The 19,260-nt window shown below is 37.4% G+C and overlaps 1 long non-coding RNA gene across 1 annotated transcript; it reads left to right on the top strand.

Moving 5' to 3' along the window:
* The first annotated feature begins 1,670 nt into the window (after window positions 1-1,670).
* LOC108353413 (uncharacterized) lies at window positions 1,671-15,386 on the top strand. Its single transcript, NR_190810.1, has 3 exons — window positions 1,671-2,237; window positions 12,496-12,579; window positions 14,935-15,386. It is a non-coding gene; the product is annotated as an uncharacterized LOC108353413 (long non-coding RNA).
* Window positions 15,387-19,260: the final 3,874 nt, after the last annotated feature.

The following is a 19,260-nucleotide window of genomic DNA, read 5'->3' as shown; positions in this document are numbered from 1 at the left end:
ATGACAAAGCATGGGTAATAGTGTCAAGCCTTGGGGATCTGTACTTAATCTGATTCCCAGATTTGGTGGGTCACTGGAATTCCTTTTACTCATGCTCTTCTCTGGTTTTGTCCCTGAAGTTCTTTCAAAGAAGACCAAATATGCGTCAGAGTTTTGATTTGTGGATGGCTACCTTATCCCTCACTTGATGTTCTCTTTTCCTTATGGAGGTAGACTCAACAAGTTCTCTCTACCCACTCTTGGACATTTCACTGAGTCCTGATAGTCTCTTGCCTCTCAGGTCTCTCCAAGATTCTAGAGCCACCCCCTCCTCCAACCTTTCAGTTCCAGAGGTTGCCTGTTTCCATTCATTCTGCTGAAACTCAAGGCTTCAGTCCTTCTCCCCACGAATACCTGACCTTTTTCCCCTCTTTCCCTTACTGTCTCCTTTCTCACCCACGTCCCTCACTCTTCCCTCCTGAGATTCATTACTTCTCCCTCTCAAGTGGGTTTGAGATTCCTCTTTGGGTGTTCAGCTTGTTAAAGTTTTATTTATCCTTTTATAAATTTGGATACTTTTGTTTACATTACAAATATGATACAATTTCCCAGTTTTCCAGTCACAAAGCTCCTACCGCTTTCCCCACAGTTCTTCTATAAAGGTGTCCCCCCTTACCAACCACTCCCTTTCCCAGCACTCCCTGACATTCCTCTATACTGGTGGTTCCAGCTTTGGTAGGCCTAAGAGCTTCCCCTCCCTTTGATGTCCTAGAAGACCATTCTCTGCTACATATGCTGTTGGAGCCCTAGTTCTGTCCATGTACAATCTTTGAATATTGGTTTAGTACCAGAAAGCTATGGGTCGTTGTCACTTCTGTTCTTATGGTCTTGAAAGCCCATTCAGTCCTGGTAATCCTTTCTACAAATTTACTAACAAGAGATTCATTGCATTCCATTGGTTTGCTAATAATTTTCACATCTGTATTTGGCATGCTCTACCTGGGTCTCTCAGGAAAGATCCATATCCGTATGTATGTATTTATGTATATTTGGTGGCTACTACAGGTATGTCATTAGGTGGAATTTTAGGATGAATTATCTGCAACTAGTTCAAAAATGTAGAATCAGGAAAGGCCAGTGCCAATCAGACTCCCTCCTGTTATTATGAACCTATTGAAGTTGAGGTTTCTTTGGGCATCAAGCCATTCCTCTTCCTGCCCATCCTCCTAATTCTTGTGTTTGGCCTGAAAAAATAATCATGGTAAAACCTCCAAAACCCTTAAGTCTGGCCCTGGGAACAGGAAGGTCGATATTATTAAACTGATATCAATGGGACTGGACATCTGCATTCCATAGTCCATGACTTCCTTTGCTTTACTGCTGTCTCATAATTTTTAGACAAAGTAAGGATTTGGAACTTCATCATTTCAAATAGGTACACAATATTTACACTCTTATATTCACTCTATAGCTGGGCACTCTTTGTTGCTTATTAATTGTAAAAAATGGAATTGCAAAACAGAATTTTGAGTACACATTCAGAAATATATATATATATATATATATATATATATATATATATATATATTCCTTATATGTCCTATAAGGAAAGTAAACACAAAAATTAAATACAATATTCACTCAATTAAAAGTCTGTAGGGAAAATCCTGGCCTTTGGGAAACAGAGAAAACCTAGGAAATTGAAGTGTATGTCACAGAATGGACCTGGGAATAGAATTATTATCCAGAATAAACTCCTCCACCCCATGTTCCTAGATCTTTTATAACCATGCCAAGTGCCTGATTAACTTTCTCCATTCAGAGCATGAAACCACTGATAAAGGAAAAAAAGTCTCTAGATTTAGAGAGATGGAGTACATAAAGGTTTCCCCTGTGTCACAGGAGACATACCTGGAAAACACAATATCGAATCTGGTCAATGTAAGGAAAGCTGCTTAGCATGTAGGCCATGACAGTTCTCAGAGACATCATCATTAGGCCCTGCCTGAAAAATCTCTTGTAACCTGGAGATACCTATCTTCTTCTATGATGTCACAAGTTTTGTCGTGACTGCAACTGCTTCTCATATATTCCTTCAGTACCTCTAGGGTTTCCTAACTGGCCTCTCATTCAGAGTAAACATCAATTTGAGAGGGTGAACAAAGAGGATGAAAAGATCAGATATGGGGAGACCAAAGGAAGCTCGCCTTCTGTCTTGGTATAAAAAGGAAGAAATGCATGGTCCTTGGTACAACTCAGTGAGTACTTGGTTGGGATTTAGTGGGATCTGAGCCTCCCACCTATGGGAATCAGGAACTGGTAGTCTCTCTGACGCATCTAGATTGCCTGTTATTATGGTTCCTGGAAATCAGAGAGTTTGTATCATTAATTTCTTTATTCCAAAAGCCAAGTGTTTGTAAGGGTGCTGTTGTTTTCCTGAGAGCTCATGGCCTTTCCTCTTTTTGACAAGAAGAAAAAGGTCCTAAGGAAAGAGGGAGATACAGGTATTGTTTCCCTAGCTCAGAGTAAACTCCTCCATGTTTTGGATATCTATAGTGCAGTCTGAGATGCTGCAGTGCTATGAGATGACTTCATCATCTCAGTCTTTCCACTAATATTTCCACTGAATACAACTTTAGGTTTCTGAGTCAATAGGTATGATTAGCTGTCAGTTTTCTCTTCTTTTATTTCTTTCATTTTTTATGTTTTAGCAATTTTATTGCACTTTTAACTTGATGTTTCTATCTTTACATTTAATGTTATTTCGTTTCCCAATTTACTGCCCATAAGATTCCTACCCGTATCCTTCCCCTTCTTCTCTAACACCTCTAGACTGTCTTCACATTCCCTTGAACTGGGAGACAAACCTAGAGAGGACCAATAGCTTCTGCTTCCATTGGTGATGAACAAGGTCACCCTCTGACACATGCAGTTAGAGCCATAACTCTGTCTTTGTACATTCACTGAATATTGGTCTAGTACCAGAGGGCTCTCGTTCATTGACATTATTGTTCTTATGGGACTGAAATCTCCTTCAGCTTTGTAATCCTTTCTCAATATGTGCCAAAACATGATCTGTTTTGGTTCACTGGTTCGTTCTAGCATTCACTTCTGTAGTTGACATGATCTACCTGTGTCTCTCAGGAAATATGTATATCCGGTTGCTGGCAGAATGCACTTTTGTCTACATAAATATTATCTAGTTTTGGTGCCTTGTGTGTGTTTGTGTGTGTGTGTGTATATATATATATATATATATATATATATATATATATATATATATATTCTTTTGGTGACTCCTACAGCTTTGTGGTTAGGTGGAATGGTAACATAGATTCTCAGCAACTAGGTCAAGAATGTAGAGTTCAGAAATGACAATGCCAAATACACTCCCTCCTGTTCTTATAAACCTACAGAAGTTGAGGTTTTACTGGTCCTCAAACCATTCTTCTTTCTGCCCATCCTCCGGTATCTTATGTTTGGCCTTCAGAGAGAATCATGGTAAAACATACAACACACAAATCTAGCAATGGGAACACAGGAAGTTAGAAAGTGTAGTACTGATATCAAATAGGACTAGAGAACTGAATTTATAGTCATTTTGTCCTTTGCTTTGCTGAAAATGGAATTGGAAACAGAATTTTTGAGTACAAATACAGGAATATTAGTAAAGTCTCTTATCAAGGAATGTACAATGAGAAAATGAAATACAATATTCATTCAATTAAGGAATGTATGCAAAATACTGGCCTTTGGGAAATGGAGAAAGCCTGGGGTATTGACCTGTGTGTCACCGGAATGTACCTGGTAGTAAAATATTATCTAGAAGAATCTCCTCCACTCTATGTTCCTAAATCTTTTCTAGCCACGCTAATCCTCTGACTAACTTTGTTTATTCAGAGCATGTAACCACTAATAAAGCAAAGAGAAGTCTCTAGCTTTAGAGAAATGTAATATGTAAAGGTTTCCACTGTGTCACCGGAGACTTTCCTGAAAATGGCACCCTCAAATCGGGTCAATGTAAAAAAAACTGTTTAGCAGGTAGGCCATGGCAGTTCTCAGTGACATCATCATTAGACCTCCCTGAAAAATCTCTTGTATCCCGGAGAGTCCTAGCTTCTTCTGTGATGTCACAAGTGTTGCCTGACTGCAACTTCCTCTCAGATATTCCATCAGTACCTCTAGGGTTTACTAATTGGCCTCTAATTTATTGAAAGCCGCCATTTGGGAGGGACAACACAGAGGACGATGTGATCAGACTTGGGGAGTAGGAAGCTTGATGTGCCCACCTCGACCAGCAAGGAAGACCCAACACCGTTGGGCTCTTCTTGCGAGCTTTTATTGCAGGAACACCTCATTCTTGATACGGGGGACCCCGGGGAACAAAGCCACTCACCTTAAGTACAAAAGAGACAGTGGATGTAAACTTGTCCTCTGGGGATTGGTGGAGTGATAGATACCTTATTAACATGTTTATCACCCTGGCCTTGTAAATGCCAAAATCCCAGGGACACGAGTATAATGGTTGTGTGCCGCAAACGACCACTAGATGTCAGTGCCATCTTTAGCCGCTCCGAACAGAAGCTGGCCTTCTGTCTTGGTATAAAAAAGGAAGAAATACATGGTCAATGGGAAAGCTCCATGAGCGTTGAGTAGGGGTTGTGTAGGTTCACTGAAGAGATAGCCTTGATCTGAGCCTTCCACATATGGGAATCAGGACCTGGTATCCTCTCAGAAGCATCTGTACTTCCCTGCTAGTTATTTTCTTGGAAGTCAAATAGTTTAAGTAATTCATTTCTTTATCCCAAAAGCCAGGTGTTGGGAAGGACACTATAGTTTTTCCTTAGAGCTCATATCTTTTATCATTTTTCGAAGAAGAAAAAGGTCCTAAGGAAGAAAGGTAAGGCAAGAAAGGTATTGTGTCCTCAGCACAGAGTAAACTCCTCCATGCATTGGATTCTAATAATGCAGTTTGTGTCTGGTACTGATATCTGGGAGGGAGTATTGCTTCTAGATGAGACTTCATCATATCAGTCTTTACATTAGTATTACTCTGACTACTATTCCCTTACAGTGACCCCTTAAAATTCTGAGTCAATAGGAGTGATTAGCTGGCAGATTTCTTTTCTTTTATTTCTTTCATTTAAAAAAATTAACAAATTTTATCCCTTTTTAAATTGGATATTTCTAAATTTACATTTAAAATAGTATTTTCTTGCTCAGTTTCCTGACAATAAGATACTTTAACGGTCCCCTTCCCCTTCTCCTATAACCCCCCTAACTGCCCCTGGAAATTCCCTTTAACTGGGAGTCAAACCTAGGCAGAACCACGGGTTCACCTTCCATTGTTGTCCAACAAGGCCTTCTTCTGCAACATATGCATTAGGAACCATAGGTCTGTTCATGTACATTCTTTGAATATTGGTCTACTACCAGGATGTTGTTTCATTGGCATTGTTGTTCTTTTGGGGTTGAAAGGACCTTCACCTCTTGTAATCCTTTCTCAAAATCTACCAAGAAGAAGTCCCTTTTTTAGTTCACTGGTTTGCCACTAGAATTCTTGTTGTGGTTTGCCCTGAAATTATCTGTGTTTGATGCTAATTCCACTGCCGCAAGTTCAGATGCATAGTCCTCTACTCAGAACTCTGGTGACATCACCAGTACCACCTCCCCATTGAATTTGTAAAGTATATGTGAGTGGCAGAAATAAGATAGAAGGAGGGTTATAATTGGAAGAGAAGGAAAAATACACGGGAGAGAAGTTTGAAGGAAGAGGGAGAGACTAGAGGAAAAAAGAGAGAAAGGAAGATGACAGAATGAGAAGCCATGGTAGGTGAATTTAAGATTCTGCTGTGTAGTTACATGTCGTTATTAATGTTCCTAAGGGATAGATGGTACCAGATTTGTATGTTTAAATGGGCAATTAAGTCTAGTCAACTGGATCAAAGATTATTGTGTTGTGTATTCTTTATGTGAGGGTTTTTGAGGGTTTTTTGTATATGAAAGTGTGGTTGACAAGAAATATTAGGAAGTCGAGGAGTGGGAATGTGTTTCTGCCAATATATCTAGCAGAGAAATTCAGACACTTCAGTGCCAGAGTTAGCAGGGAAAAAGACTACTTTACTCTACCTAAATTTTTATATTTTTACAATGACATATTCACTTCTGTATTTGATATGCCCAAGCTGTGTCTCTCAGGAAATATCTATATCCTTCTTCCTGGCAGAATGCAGTTTTTAGCTTCATCAATCTTATATAGTTTTGGTGAGTGATGTGTGTATATATATATACATGCGTGACTCCTACAGCTTTGAGGATAGGTGGAATTTTCATATGGTTTCTGTGAAAGAAGTCAAGAATGGAGAATCAACAAATGACAATGCCAAAGATTCCCTCCTGTTCTTATGAACATACTGAAGTTCAGGCTTCACTGCACCTCAAGCCATTCCTCTCCCTGCCCTTCCTCCTGTATCATATTATTACCCCAGAAAGAATCATGGTAAAACACCCCAAACCCTCATATCTGGCCCTGGGAACACAGTGCGGTAGTAATGCAGAAATGATATCAAATGGGCCTAGAGAACCGAATTCTATAGTCCATGTTGTCCTTTGGTTTACTGATGACTGGCAATTTTTACCTAAATTAAGTACTTGGGACTTTATCTTTTCAAGTAGGTACACAATATTTACATTGTTATATTCAATCTGTAGCTGGGCCATATTGCTGGGTCACATTTGTTGCCAAAATCGTTGCAGAAATGGAATTGGAAAACAGAAATTTTGAGTACTCATTCACCAAGATTTATAATGTCCTGTATCGAGAATTTTACAATAAGAAAGTGAAATACAATATTCATTCAATTTAAGGTCTGTAGGGAAAATACTTGCCTTGGGAAACAGAGAAAATCTACAAAGTTGAACTGTATTTCACGAAATGTACCTGAGAGTAAAATTAATATCCTGAAGAATCTCCTCCACTCCATGTTACAAGATCTTTTCTACCCATTCCAAGCCCTTGACTACATTTTTCAATTCAGAGCATGTAATCACTAATGAAGCAAAGAGAAGTCTCTAGCTTTAGAGAAATGGAGTATGTATAGGTTTCCACTGTGTCACAGGAGACATGCACCAGGAAAGTGCATCCTCGAATCTGGTCTATGTAAGGAAAGCTGTTTTCTGGTAGGCCATGGGAAGTCTCAGTGACATCATCATTAAGCCGTCTCTGAAAAATCTCATGTAACCCGGAGATTACTAGCTTCTGTGATGTTACAAGTGTTGTCGTGACTGCAACTGCCTCTCAGATATTCCTTCAGTACCTCTAGGGTTTACTAACTGGCATCTAATTCAGAGTAAACAGCCCACTTGGGAGGGAGAACAAAGTGGATGAAGAGGTCAGAGATGGGGATAAAGAAGCTGCCCTTCTGTGTTGGTATTAAAAATTGAAGAAATATGTGGTCCTTGGAAAAGCTCAGTGAGTCCTTGGTAGGTTTGAGTGGTATCGCTGAACAGATAGCACTGATCTGAGCCTTCCACATATGGATATCAGGAGATGGGAGCCTCTCAGAAGCATCTGGAATTCCCTGTTCTTATGCTTCCTGGATGTCAGAGAGTTTATACCATTCATTTCTTCATTCAAAAAGCCAAATGTTGGGAAGGGCACAGTGCTTTTCCTGAGAGTGCATGGCCTTATTCTTTTTTTACAAGAAGAAAATGGACCTAAAGAAGACAGGAAGGACAAGTATTGTATCTCTAGGTCTGAGTAAACCCCTCCATGCTTTGGATATCTATAGTGCAATTTGTGTCTGACACTGATATCTGGTAGAGAAGTGCTACTAGTTGAAACATCACCATCTTACTCTTTCAATTATTATTTCTCTGACTACCATTCCCGGAAACTGACTCATTAGATTTCTGAGTCAATAGCTTTGCTTAGCTGGTAGTTTCTTTTCTTGTATTTCTTATATTTTTATTTATTACAAATTTTAATTCTTTTTTTAAATTTATATTTCTATATTTACATTTAAAATATTGTTTCCTTTAAGAATTTCCTCCCATAAGATGCCTAACAGGTCCCTCTCCACTTCTTCTATAAACACCCCCTTTTACTGTCCCTTTCACATTTCCTTTAAATGCCAGTCAAACCAAGGAAGGACCAAGGGCTTCTCCTTCCATTGGTGTCGAACAAGGCCATCCTCTACTACATAAGCAGTTGGAGCCATAGGTCTTTCCATTTTCCGTCTTTGAATATTGATCTCATACCAGAAAGCTCTGGTTCATTGGCATTGTTGTACTTATGGCTTGAAAGCCTCTTCAGCTCTTATTATCCTTTCTCAGAATCTACCAACATAAAGTCCATTTCAAATTTCCTGGTTTGCCTCTAGCATTCACTTTTGTTTTTGCCATGATCTAGTTGTGTCTCTCAGGAAACATCTACATCCGTTTCCTGGCAGAATGCACTCCTAGCTTCATCAATCTTATCCAGTTTTCATGGTTGAATACATATATATGTGCACACATGCACACTTTGATGCTTCCTACATTTATTAAGTTAGGTGGAATATTTACATGGATTCTGCACAACTAGGTCAAAAATGTAGAATTTACAAATTACAATATCAAATAGATTCCCTCCTGCACTTATGAAGGTAATGAAGTGGAGGTTTCATTATTCCTCAAGCCTTTCTGTGCCCTGCCCATCCTCCTGTTTCTTATATTTGCCCTTAAGAAAAAATCATGGTAAAACATCTAAAACCTTCAAGTCTGGCCATGGGAACACAGGAAGGTAAAAAGTGTAGTATAGATATCAAATGTGACTAGAGAACTGAAATGTATAGTTCATGTGGTCTTTGCTTTATTGATGTCTGTTAATCTTTGGATAACATAAGGATTTGGGAGTTTATATGTGAGGTAGGTACACAATATTTACACTGTTATACTCAGTCTATAGATGGGCCCCCTTTGTTGCCAAAATCATTGCAGAAAATGGAATTGGAAAACAATTTTTGAGTACATACTCAGGATTATTTATAAAGTCCCCTATCAAGGAATGTACAATAAGAAAGTGAAATTCAATATTCATTCAACGAAAGGTCTGTAGGTAAAATCCTGGCCTTTATAGAATTAAGAAAACCTAGAAAATTGAACTGTATGTTACAGGAATGGACATGGCAATAAAATATTATCCAGAACAATCTTCTCCACTCCAAATTCCTAGATCATTTCTATCCATGCCAAGCCCCTGACTAATTTTCTCCATTCAGATGTCTCTAGCTTTAGAGAGGTGTAGAACGTACAGGTTTCCACTGTGTCACAGGAGAGAAACCTGGAGATGGCACCCTCAAAACTGGTTAATGTAAGGAAAGCTGTTTAGAGGTAGGCCGTGGTAGTTCTCAGGGACATCATCATTAGGCCCTCCCTGAAAAAACTCTTGTATACTGAAGAGCCCTAGCTTCTTCTGTTATGTCACAAATGTTGTCCTGACTGCAAATGACTCTCAGATATTCCTTCAGTACCTCTAGGGTTTACTAATTGGCCTCAAATTCAGAGGAAATAGTCATTTGGAGGGAGAACAAAGAGGATGAAGAGGTCAGAGATGGGGAGAAGGAAGCTGGCCTTCTGTCTTGGTATAGAAAAAGGAAAAATATGTGGTCCATGGGAAAGCTCAGTGAGTCCTGTGTAGGGGTTGAGTGGAATCGCTGAAGAGATAGCATAGACCTGATCCTTCCAAATACAGAATAAGGAGATTGGAGCCTCTCAGACGTAACTGGACTTCCTTGCTTGTTATGGTTCTTGGTATAAAAAAAGGAAGAAATACGTCATCCAGGGGAAATATCACTGAACCCTTGGTAGGAGTGGAGTAGTTATGTTGAAGTGATAGAATTGATTTGAACCTTCCACACATGGGATCAGGAGGTGGGAGTCTCTCAGAAGCATCTGGATTTCCCTGCTTCTAATGGTTCCTGGAAGTCAGAGAGTTTATATCAATAATATCTTTATCCCAAAAGCCAGGTGTTGGGAAGGACACTGTTCTCTTCCTTACAACTCATGGTTTTCTTTTTGCCCAGAAGAAAATACTCCTAAGGAAGAAGCGAAATACAAGTACTGTGACCTCAGCTCAGAGTAAACTCCTCAATTATTTGGAGACCTATAGTGCAGTAGGTGTCTGATACTGGTATTTGGGAGAGAGAAGTGCTGCAAATTTGGAGTTCATCATCTCAATCTTTCCACCAGTATTATTCTGACTATAATTCCCTGACAGGGACCCTTTGGATTAGTGAGTCAATAGGTATGATTAGCTGCTAATTTTCTTTTGTTTTCTTTCTTTCCTTTTTTTAAAGCAAACTTTACAGCTTTTTTATTGGATATTTACTTACATTTCAAATGTTATTTCCTTTACCAGTTTCTTGTCCATAAGATTCCTAACTGGTCTTCTTACCCTTCTTCTATAACCCCTTTACAGTGCTTTGAAATTTCCTTGAACTAGCAGTAAAAACTAGGGAGAACCAAGTATTTTATCCTATCACTGATTCCCAACATCGTCATACTCTGCCACATATGCAGTTGGAGCCATAGGTCTGTCCATACACAGTTTTTGAATACTGGTTTAGTACCAGAAAACTCTGCTTAGTTGAACTTGTTTTTATGGGGTTGAAAGCCCATTCAGCTATTGTAATCCTTTCTCAACATCTACAAACAAGGGGTCTGTTTTCAGTTCTCTGCTTTGCCACTAGCAATCACTTCTGTTTTTTAACATGCTCTAGCTGTGTCTCTAATGAAAGATGTACAACCTTTTATTGTCAGAATGTACATCTTAGCTTCATCAATCTTATCTAGTTTTGGTGCCATACATACATACATATATATATATATATATATATATATATATATATATATATATATATATATTCCCTTTGGTGGATCCTACAACTATGAATTTTGGTGGAAATTTACATGGATTCTGTGCAACTAGGTCAAGAATATAGGATCGACAAATGACAATGCCAGAAAGATCCCTCCTGTTCTTATGAACCTGTTGAAGTTGAGGTTTCACCGGACCTCAAGCCATACCTCTCACTGCACTTCCCCCTGAAATTGATGTTTGGCCTGAAGAAAGAATCATGGTAAAATATACAAAACCCAAATGTCTTGCCCTGGGAACACAGGAAGGTAGATATTAGAGAACGGATATCTAATAGAACTACACAACTGCATTCTATATTTCATGATGTCCTTTGCTTAACTGATGTCTGGTAATTTTTGGATAAAATAAGGATTTGGGAGCTCATCATTTGAAGTATGTACACAATATTTTCACTGTTATATTCCCTCTATAGCTGGGCCAAGTTTGTTGCCGAATTCAATTCCAAAAAATTGAATTGGAAAAAAGAAATTTTGTGTATACATGCAGGAATATATATATATATATATATATATATATATATATATATATATCCCCCTATCAATGAATGTACAATCAGAAAATGTAACACAATATTCACTCAATTAAAGGTCTGTAGGGAAAATACTGGCACAGGGGAAACTGAGAAAACCTAGGGATTTGAACTGTATATCACAGGATTGCACCTATGTATAAAATAAATCGTCAGAAAAATCTCCTTCACTCCTTGTTCCTAGATCTCTTCTACCCATGACAAGCCCCTGACTAATTTTCTCCATTCAGAGCATGTAACCACTAATGAAGCAGAGAGAAGTCTCTAGCTTTATGGAGATGTAGCATGTAAAGGTTTCTACTGTATCACAGGAGACACTCCTGGAAAGGGCATCTCCAAAATTGTTCAATGTAAGGAAATCTGTTCAGCAGGTAGACTATGGCAATTCTCAGTGACATCACCTTTAGGCCCTGCCTGAAATGTCTCTTGTATGCTGGAGATCCCTATCTTCTCTGAGATGTCACAAGTGTTGTCGTGACAGCAGCTGCCTCTCAGATATTCCTTCAGTACACCTAGGGTTTACTAATTGGCCTCTAATTCAGAGTAAAGAGCCATTTGGGAGGGAGAACAAAGTTTATGAAGAGATCAGAGATGGGGAGAAGGAAGTTGGCCTTCTGTCTTGGTATAAAAGAAGAAATATGTGGTCGATTGGAAAGCTCAGTGAGATCGGGTAGGGGTAGAGTGGGTTCGTCAAGGAGAGAGCCTTGATCTCAGCCTTCCACATATGGGAATCATGAGCTGGGAGCCTCTCAGAAGCATCTGGACTTCCCTGTTCTTATGGTTCTTGGAAGTCAGACAGTTTATATCATGCATTTCTTTCTCCCAATAGACATGTCTTGGAAAGGGAACCATTGTTTCCATGAGAGCTCATGACTTTTACTCTTTTTGCCCAGAAGAAAAATGTCCTGAGGATGAAGGGAAAGACAAGTATTATGTCCACAGCTCAGAATAAACTCCTCCATGCCTTGGATTCCTACAGTGCAGGTTGTTTGTGACACTGATATCTGGGAATGGGAACTCCTAGTTAATACTTCATCGTCTCAGTTTTTCCACTCTTATTTCACAGACACAAACCTACAAATAATTGACTTCCTCTGTGCTGTGTGTGGCATACTGGATTCATCCAACTTATGAAATATATACTCCACAAGTAAGTTAAACCCAATGTTAATAAAAGAATTCAGAATTCCTCTTCTCTCTTGAGAAAGCATTCTGTGCATGAGCAATGCTTATGTTTTAAACTTTAAGAGCTATGACTTGAAAACAGTAACTACTGAATCCACCTTTTCAAACAGCATTTATTAGATATCTAGTGACTCAACTTTGATTTTATGTACTTGTAATGCTCAGTTCTCATGATTGTAGGATTGAACCAGGTTATTAATAGACATAATTCTGTAAGGACAGTAAGAGCTTTGACAATTCTTCAAGTTGGAAAACCTAAGAAACCATACTGCCAACAGCTTAATGCAAAATGGAGAAATCTGTGCTTGGGTAAATCCAGAGTTCTTGGACACTCCAATCTGCTGAAATATTAACTCTGTCAATCCTATAAAACTGCTTCTGTTACTCTTAATTGTTTTAATCTCATGAAATTTTTGCGTCCGTCCTTTTCTCTCTTTATAATTATCCCTATCAACATGTTAACACTGCACTTTAACGTTGTCCTTTGTCCTATAGTAGAATATTTATAGTCAAATTCTCGAGTTTCATAAAAGTTGGTGATTTATTGTAGTAAAATATTCTATTCACAGTTTATTGTATTATTCTTACTAATTCATTAAAACTGACCTATTTATATTATCTATTTATCCTTTTAACTCTAAAAGCTTTGATTTATTGAAGTCTTACAGTCTTTCAGAATATTAGCTGTATCGTTCTTATATGTATTCAGGATGGGTCATGTGTACTTCTTATGTCTTCGTACTAACAGTATGTTTTATAACTATGAAAATCCATGTTTTTTGTAATATATTTTAAGACTCTTTTGAGTGCAATATTTCCCTGATTTCTCTCCCATGGTTTGAAATTGTAATACAGAAAAGATAATGAGTTTTGTGTGTTAATTTTGCATTCTACTACCTCATGAATGTATTTTCAGCTTTAAGAAACTTATTTTTTCAGAGAAAAATTGTCTCTATTTATGATTACTTCTAGCTAATTCACAGTGGTCTTGACATTTTAAATATTTTTATCCACAATATTTTATTATATATTATCAGATTATTGTGAGGGGTATTTTTGAATAGATTTTCTGAAAGTATGATTTGGATTGATGTAAAGGAAGGCTAAGGAATTTTGTGTGTTAGTATTGTATTCTGCTTTTATGAATGTATTTTGCAGTCTTAAGAGACTGATACATTTTTAGAGTTTTTAAAATGCTACCATGATATCTGCATATAAGAACAATTTAACTTCTTCATTTTTATTGTATTACCTGCATCTTCTTCAATTGTCATTTACCTTTATAGTGTACTACATATCTATGAAACCAGAGTATATTCTTTCCTTGTTCCTGATTGCAGTGGAACTGCTTTGAATTTTTCTCTCTTTATCACAATGATAGTAGTGGGCTTGCTCTACCTGGCCTTTATTATGTTGAACAATATCCTCTATATCTATAGCTTCTCCAGGACTTCTGCCTTGAATGAATATATTGTTTTTTTACCGGTAATTTTTTTTGCACCTAATAAAATAATGGTGTCTCTGTACTTTTTTCATTTTATGTAGTACCATACATTTGTCATTTTATATATATATATATATATATATATATATATATATATATATATATATATGATAAATCAAACTTGTATGTCTGGGATTTAAGAAAGCTTACCTGGTTGAAGATTAATTTTAATGTCGTCTTGAATCTGTTCACAAGGATTCTATTGAGAATATGTATGTATCAGTGGAAATTAGTCTGTAATACTCACTCTTCCTCTCTTTCTGTCAGGAGTCTGTAATTCTTTTTCCCTCTCTCTGTACCTTTCCGTTTTCTTCATTGGCCCCCTGTCTCACTCTTTCTCCTTTTTTCTCTGTCAATTGTTGGATAATACCAGATTCAAAATAGAATTTTGATGTATTCAATTCTTTTGTCCACTTTATGGAATAGTCTAAGAAACTGTCAATGCTCTTTAAATGTCTAATCAAATTTTTAAATTGAAAACATGTGGTCCTATGATATATTAGATGGGAGATATTAAATACCTGACTCTGTGTCATTGTTTAGTATAGTGCTGTTTAAATTATGCACACTGAGCTGATATATTATTGGTATATCAAATACATCTAGTAAATCATTAATGTTTTAAAAATATTATAGATTTCTGACTGTAAATATAAAAAGTGTTTTCTCCACATCTCCGATCTTCTATTTAATTTTGTTAATTCCACTTTTTCTTTAACCAATATGGCCAGAGGTTATTCCAATCTTGCTAATACTTTCCAAGAATGAACTCTTCTTTCATTCATTATATTGTTGTCTTCATTTTATTGATTTCAGCCGTGCTGAGATGGATACACATGTTATACCCCTCAAAAGCCACCCTGAAAGAAAAGGCAAAGAGACTGTAGGTGCAAAATTGTGGGGTGCATCAGACGGAAAGCGTGTCTTCATGATACGAGGAGTCCTGTCCTCATGACACACAGCAGCTGTGGTTCCCTCCACACCTTCAAGCCAGTCAACCGTCCAGAATGCAGTGAAAAGTCCTGAAATCTGTTACTCCTAACTGACACACTATGGACAGTTAGTGTCTTTTGTTGGAGTGTTGAACAATTTTTTGTAAGGGTTTATCATGGTGTTATTAAACAGTATTTTAATGTAGAAGATATACAAATGTAGAATTCAAAGAAAAAAGAGTAATGTGTGTAAAATAAATGGGAAAATTGTCATCAAAATACATTGGTGGAAATTCTCAAAAAAATAAAAAAAATAAAGTATATTCTACAATTTTATGTACATAGAGAATGTTTTATTATATAGGGATGTTTCATAAAGTGACCTTAATGAATTTTGTTAGCTAAAACAGATCTGCCAATTCTGTGAGTTTAATGGGAGCACATTATGTGATTTGGCCGTAGAAAATTTAATTTAAAGACGCTATTTTCAAAAATACTAAGCATTATTTACATGTACACGTTCAGCAATGAACTTCTTTAAATCACAATAAAAAACTAAAGAACTATATATCAACAAAAAATAATTAATTAGCCGACTACACATCTAAACAAAATATTCACAATTGAAGAAACTCAAATCAATAGAATCTAATGGCAAATATGTATCATCCTTATACATTAAGGAAATGCAAAACAAAATTATTCTGAAATTTTTTTCAACCCTTTCAGAAAACTTAGGTTAATAACATATGAGCCAACTTATCTTTAGTGTGTTATGGAGAGAGGGGAACATTCCTATTCTCCTGGTGGGAAGGCAAATTTCTATAACAACTTTTGACATCAATGTGATGTTTCTTTAGGAATGTGGAAATGGATACACCTAATGATATAACTCGAGGGTATATGTCCAAATGTTGATTCATCCTAGTATATAGACCCTTGAAAATTTGGAAATATTCAAGTTGTTCCTTAATAAAGGAAGACATAAAGAAAATGCGGTACTTTTACAGATTGGAAAAAGGAAAGCATGTAATTTTCAAGACAAGGAATGGATCTTGTGAAATCATCATAGATGAGACAATCCATATCAAAAAGGAAAAATTGGAAAGAAATTCACTTTAATTGGAATGTTAATTCTCCAAACTGTGTATTTGATATGTATGATAAGGTTAGTTTAAGTGTCAAGGGACATGGTACAGACTGTCTTCATTTTGGGAAGTACAAATATACTTATGGATTGCTGAGGGACACAGTCAGGAACAGTAATCTCAAGTGTGAAGAAAGAGGGAAGAGGGTGACAATGGAGGGATTATAGAGAAGTACAGCAATAACTCAGAGACAATTGAGGCATGGAATGGAAACATAATGGGATATAAATACAAAATATTTTTGTTTAATTTTACATTGAGGTAACTAAAGATTTATAGCTATAAGGACAAAAGATAAAACGTTGATTGGGTTTATCTATGTGAAATTTCAATACTAAGTAATTTATGAAAATTATGGATTTCAAATTTCAGTAAACCTGAAACAGTACAGATAATGAATATATAGTCATTAAGGAGACAGATGTGAACATCTCTACTGGAAACAAAAATATCTTATATTATAAACAGTATATGTGTAAAATAAACTATTCATTTGTTTATATTTCGAATGTCATTGCCCAAACTGGTAATTTTCTTGAATCCTCAAAGCCATTCTGATCCTCTTCATTTCTAATATGGTGCTCCCCCATCTCCTTGCCCACTTCCACTTTAGCCGTCCAACATCCCCCTTCCCTGGGATATGACGTCTCCACAGGAACAATTGTCTCCCTTCCCAGATATGGCAGATGAGGGCGTTGTCTTCTACATATGCTCTGCGATCTATGTAGCAGAAGCCATTAACTGACCCAAGTATATTCTGGTTGGTAGTAAATTTCCTTAGCCTCTGAAGGGTAAACTTAATGATCCTGTTGTTCTTCATATTAGGCTCCAATCCCCTTCAGATCCTTCAGGCATTCCCCTAACTCTTCTCATCTGGCTGTCATGTTACGTCAAATAGTTAACTGTATCTATATTTGTCACCATCAGGTGATGGCAGAGCCCCTCAGAGGACAGACATATTAGGGTTTTATCTGCAAGCACATTTTGAAATCTGGAATAGGTCCAGGATTTAGAGTTGTGGATGAAATGGTTCTTTTGGTGGGGTGGTCTCTGAAGGGCCTTTCCTTCAGTCTTGCTCTGTTTTTGAATTTGCATTTTTTATGCCTTGGATATTTATAGGATAAAGATTTTGAACTGTGTGAGCAGCACGATTCTTTCACTGGGGGGCATGTCTAGCTACAGGAGGCAGTCTCTAGTGGTTCTATCACTTTCCTGCTTTGTATTTCAAGTACCATCATCCCATTAGGTTTATGGGACCCTCTTGCATCCCTGTCACCTGTGACTTTCCTGGAGATACCCAAGTTCACCACCCACCACTGATGCTTTTTGTCATTTATTCCACTTTTCCTCTGTAATTATCTCTTGTCTCTTTTCATTGATACAACTCCCCCCACTTTGTCCATCATTCTCTACCTCTAAATAAGTCCCTCTGTCCCTCTGCCTTCCATGACTATTTTGTTCTCCCTTCTAAGTTGGTTGCATGTATCCACAATTTGGCCTTCTAACATGTTACCCTTAAATGCTCTGTATAGTGGGCATTCTGAGCTTTGGGGATAACATCCACTTGTCACTAAGTTCATCCCATATTATTTCCTTTTTGCTCTCTGTTTCTTCACTTATTTCCAGCTCCATCCCTTTGGCTACGAAGTTTTTTGTGTCCTCATTTTTAATACCTGAGTAGTGTTCCTTAGTTTAAATATAGCACATTTTCTCTATTTATTCCTCAGTGGAGTTGAGCTACATCACGCTTGTTTTCAGCATTCTACTATTGTAAGTAAGACTGCTGTGAACCTCTTTAACCACATGTCCTTGTTGTATGTGGGTCAAGTTTATGTATATGTGTTGACCTGAGTGGTAAAGCTGGGTCTTCAGGTAAAGCTATTTGCAATTTTCTCTGAACGTCCACATTGATATCCAAAGTGGCTATACAGGTACTAATCCCACCAGCAGTGGAGGACTCTTCCACTTTCTCTACATCCTAGCCCACTCTGCTACTGCATTTGTTTTTTGTCTTAGCCATTCTGATTGGTTTAACGAAGACTCTTATGTTCATTTGATTTGCCTTTTTGTGAACTAAGGATGTTAAACATTTCTCAATATGTTTTTCACCTATTGAGATACCTCAGTTGAGAATTCTTGGATAGCTCTCTAATCCAGTTTAAAAGTTGGGTTACTTGGTTGTGGGGAAGTTTACCTTTCTGAGTTCTTTCTATATTTTTTATTTTGGCACTCTCTCAGATTGAGGGTTGGTAAAACTCTTTTCCAATTGTGTAGGTTGCTATTTTCCTATTGGCAGTGTACTTGGCTTTAAAGAAATTTTTCAAAATGATGGGATTTCATATATTGACTTTTGCTCTTAGAGTCTCAACCTTTGGTGTTTTGCTCTGAAAATTTTCTGCTGTGCAAATGTGTTCTAGGCACTTTCTGACACTGTCCCTTCTTTTGGCCTCTGCATACCTGATTTTGTGTGGATTTCCTAGATGTATTTGGACTTGAACTTTGATGAAGGAGATAGAAGTGGATCAATTGGCACCCAGGTCTATCCAGACCACCAGTTAGGGTAAAATCATTTCTTAGAACAATTTGGTTATGTATAACAGACTTAGTCATCAGGGAAATGCAAATCAAAGCAACCATGATATCCCATCTCACATCAGTCAGAATAGCTAAGATCAAAAACTCAGGTGACAGCAAATGCTGGGGAAGAAGTCGAGAAAGAGGAACACTCCTCCATTGTTGTTGGGATTGCAAACTGGTACAACCTCTCTGAAAATCAGTCCTGAGTTTTCTCCAAAATTGGTCAATGCACTTGCTGAAGACCCAACTATACCTACCCTGGGTATATACCCAAAAGATGCTCCAACATAAAGGAAAGACTCATGTTATACTATGTTCATAGCAGCCTTATTCATAATATCCAGAAGCTGGAAAGAACCCAGATGTCCTTCACAAGAGGAATGGATACAGAAAATGTCCTATATTTACACAATGGACTACTACTCAGCTATCAAAAACAATGAGTGCATGAAATTCATAGGCAAATTTATGGACCTAGAAAATAT

The sequence above is a fragment of the Rattus norvegicus genome, chromosome Y (genome assembly GCF_021556685.1).
Source record: "Rattus norvegicus strain SHRSP/BbbUtx chromosome Y, alternate assembly SHRSP_T2T, whole genome shotgun sequence".
Classification (NCBI taxonomy): Eukaryota; Metazoa; Chordata; class Mammalia; order Rodentia; family Muridae; genus Rattus; species Rattus norvegicus.
This window is presented reverse-complemented; position numbering and strand designations above follow the sequence as displayed.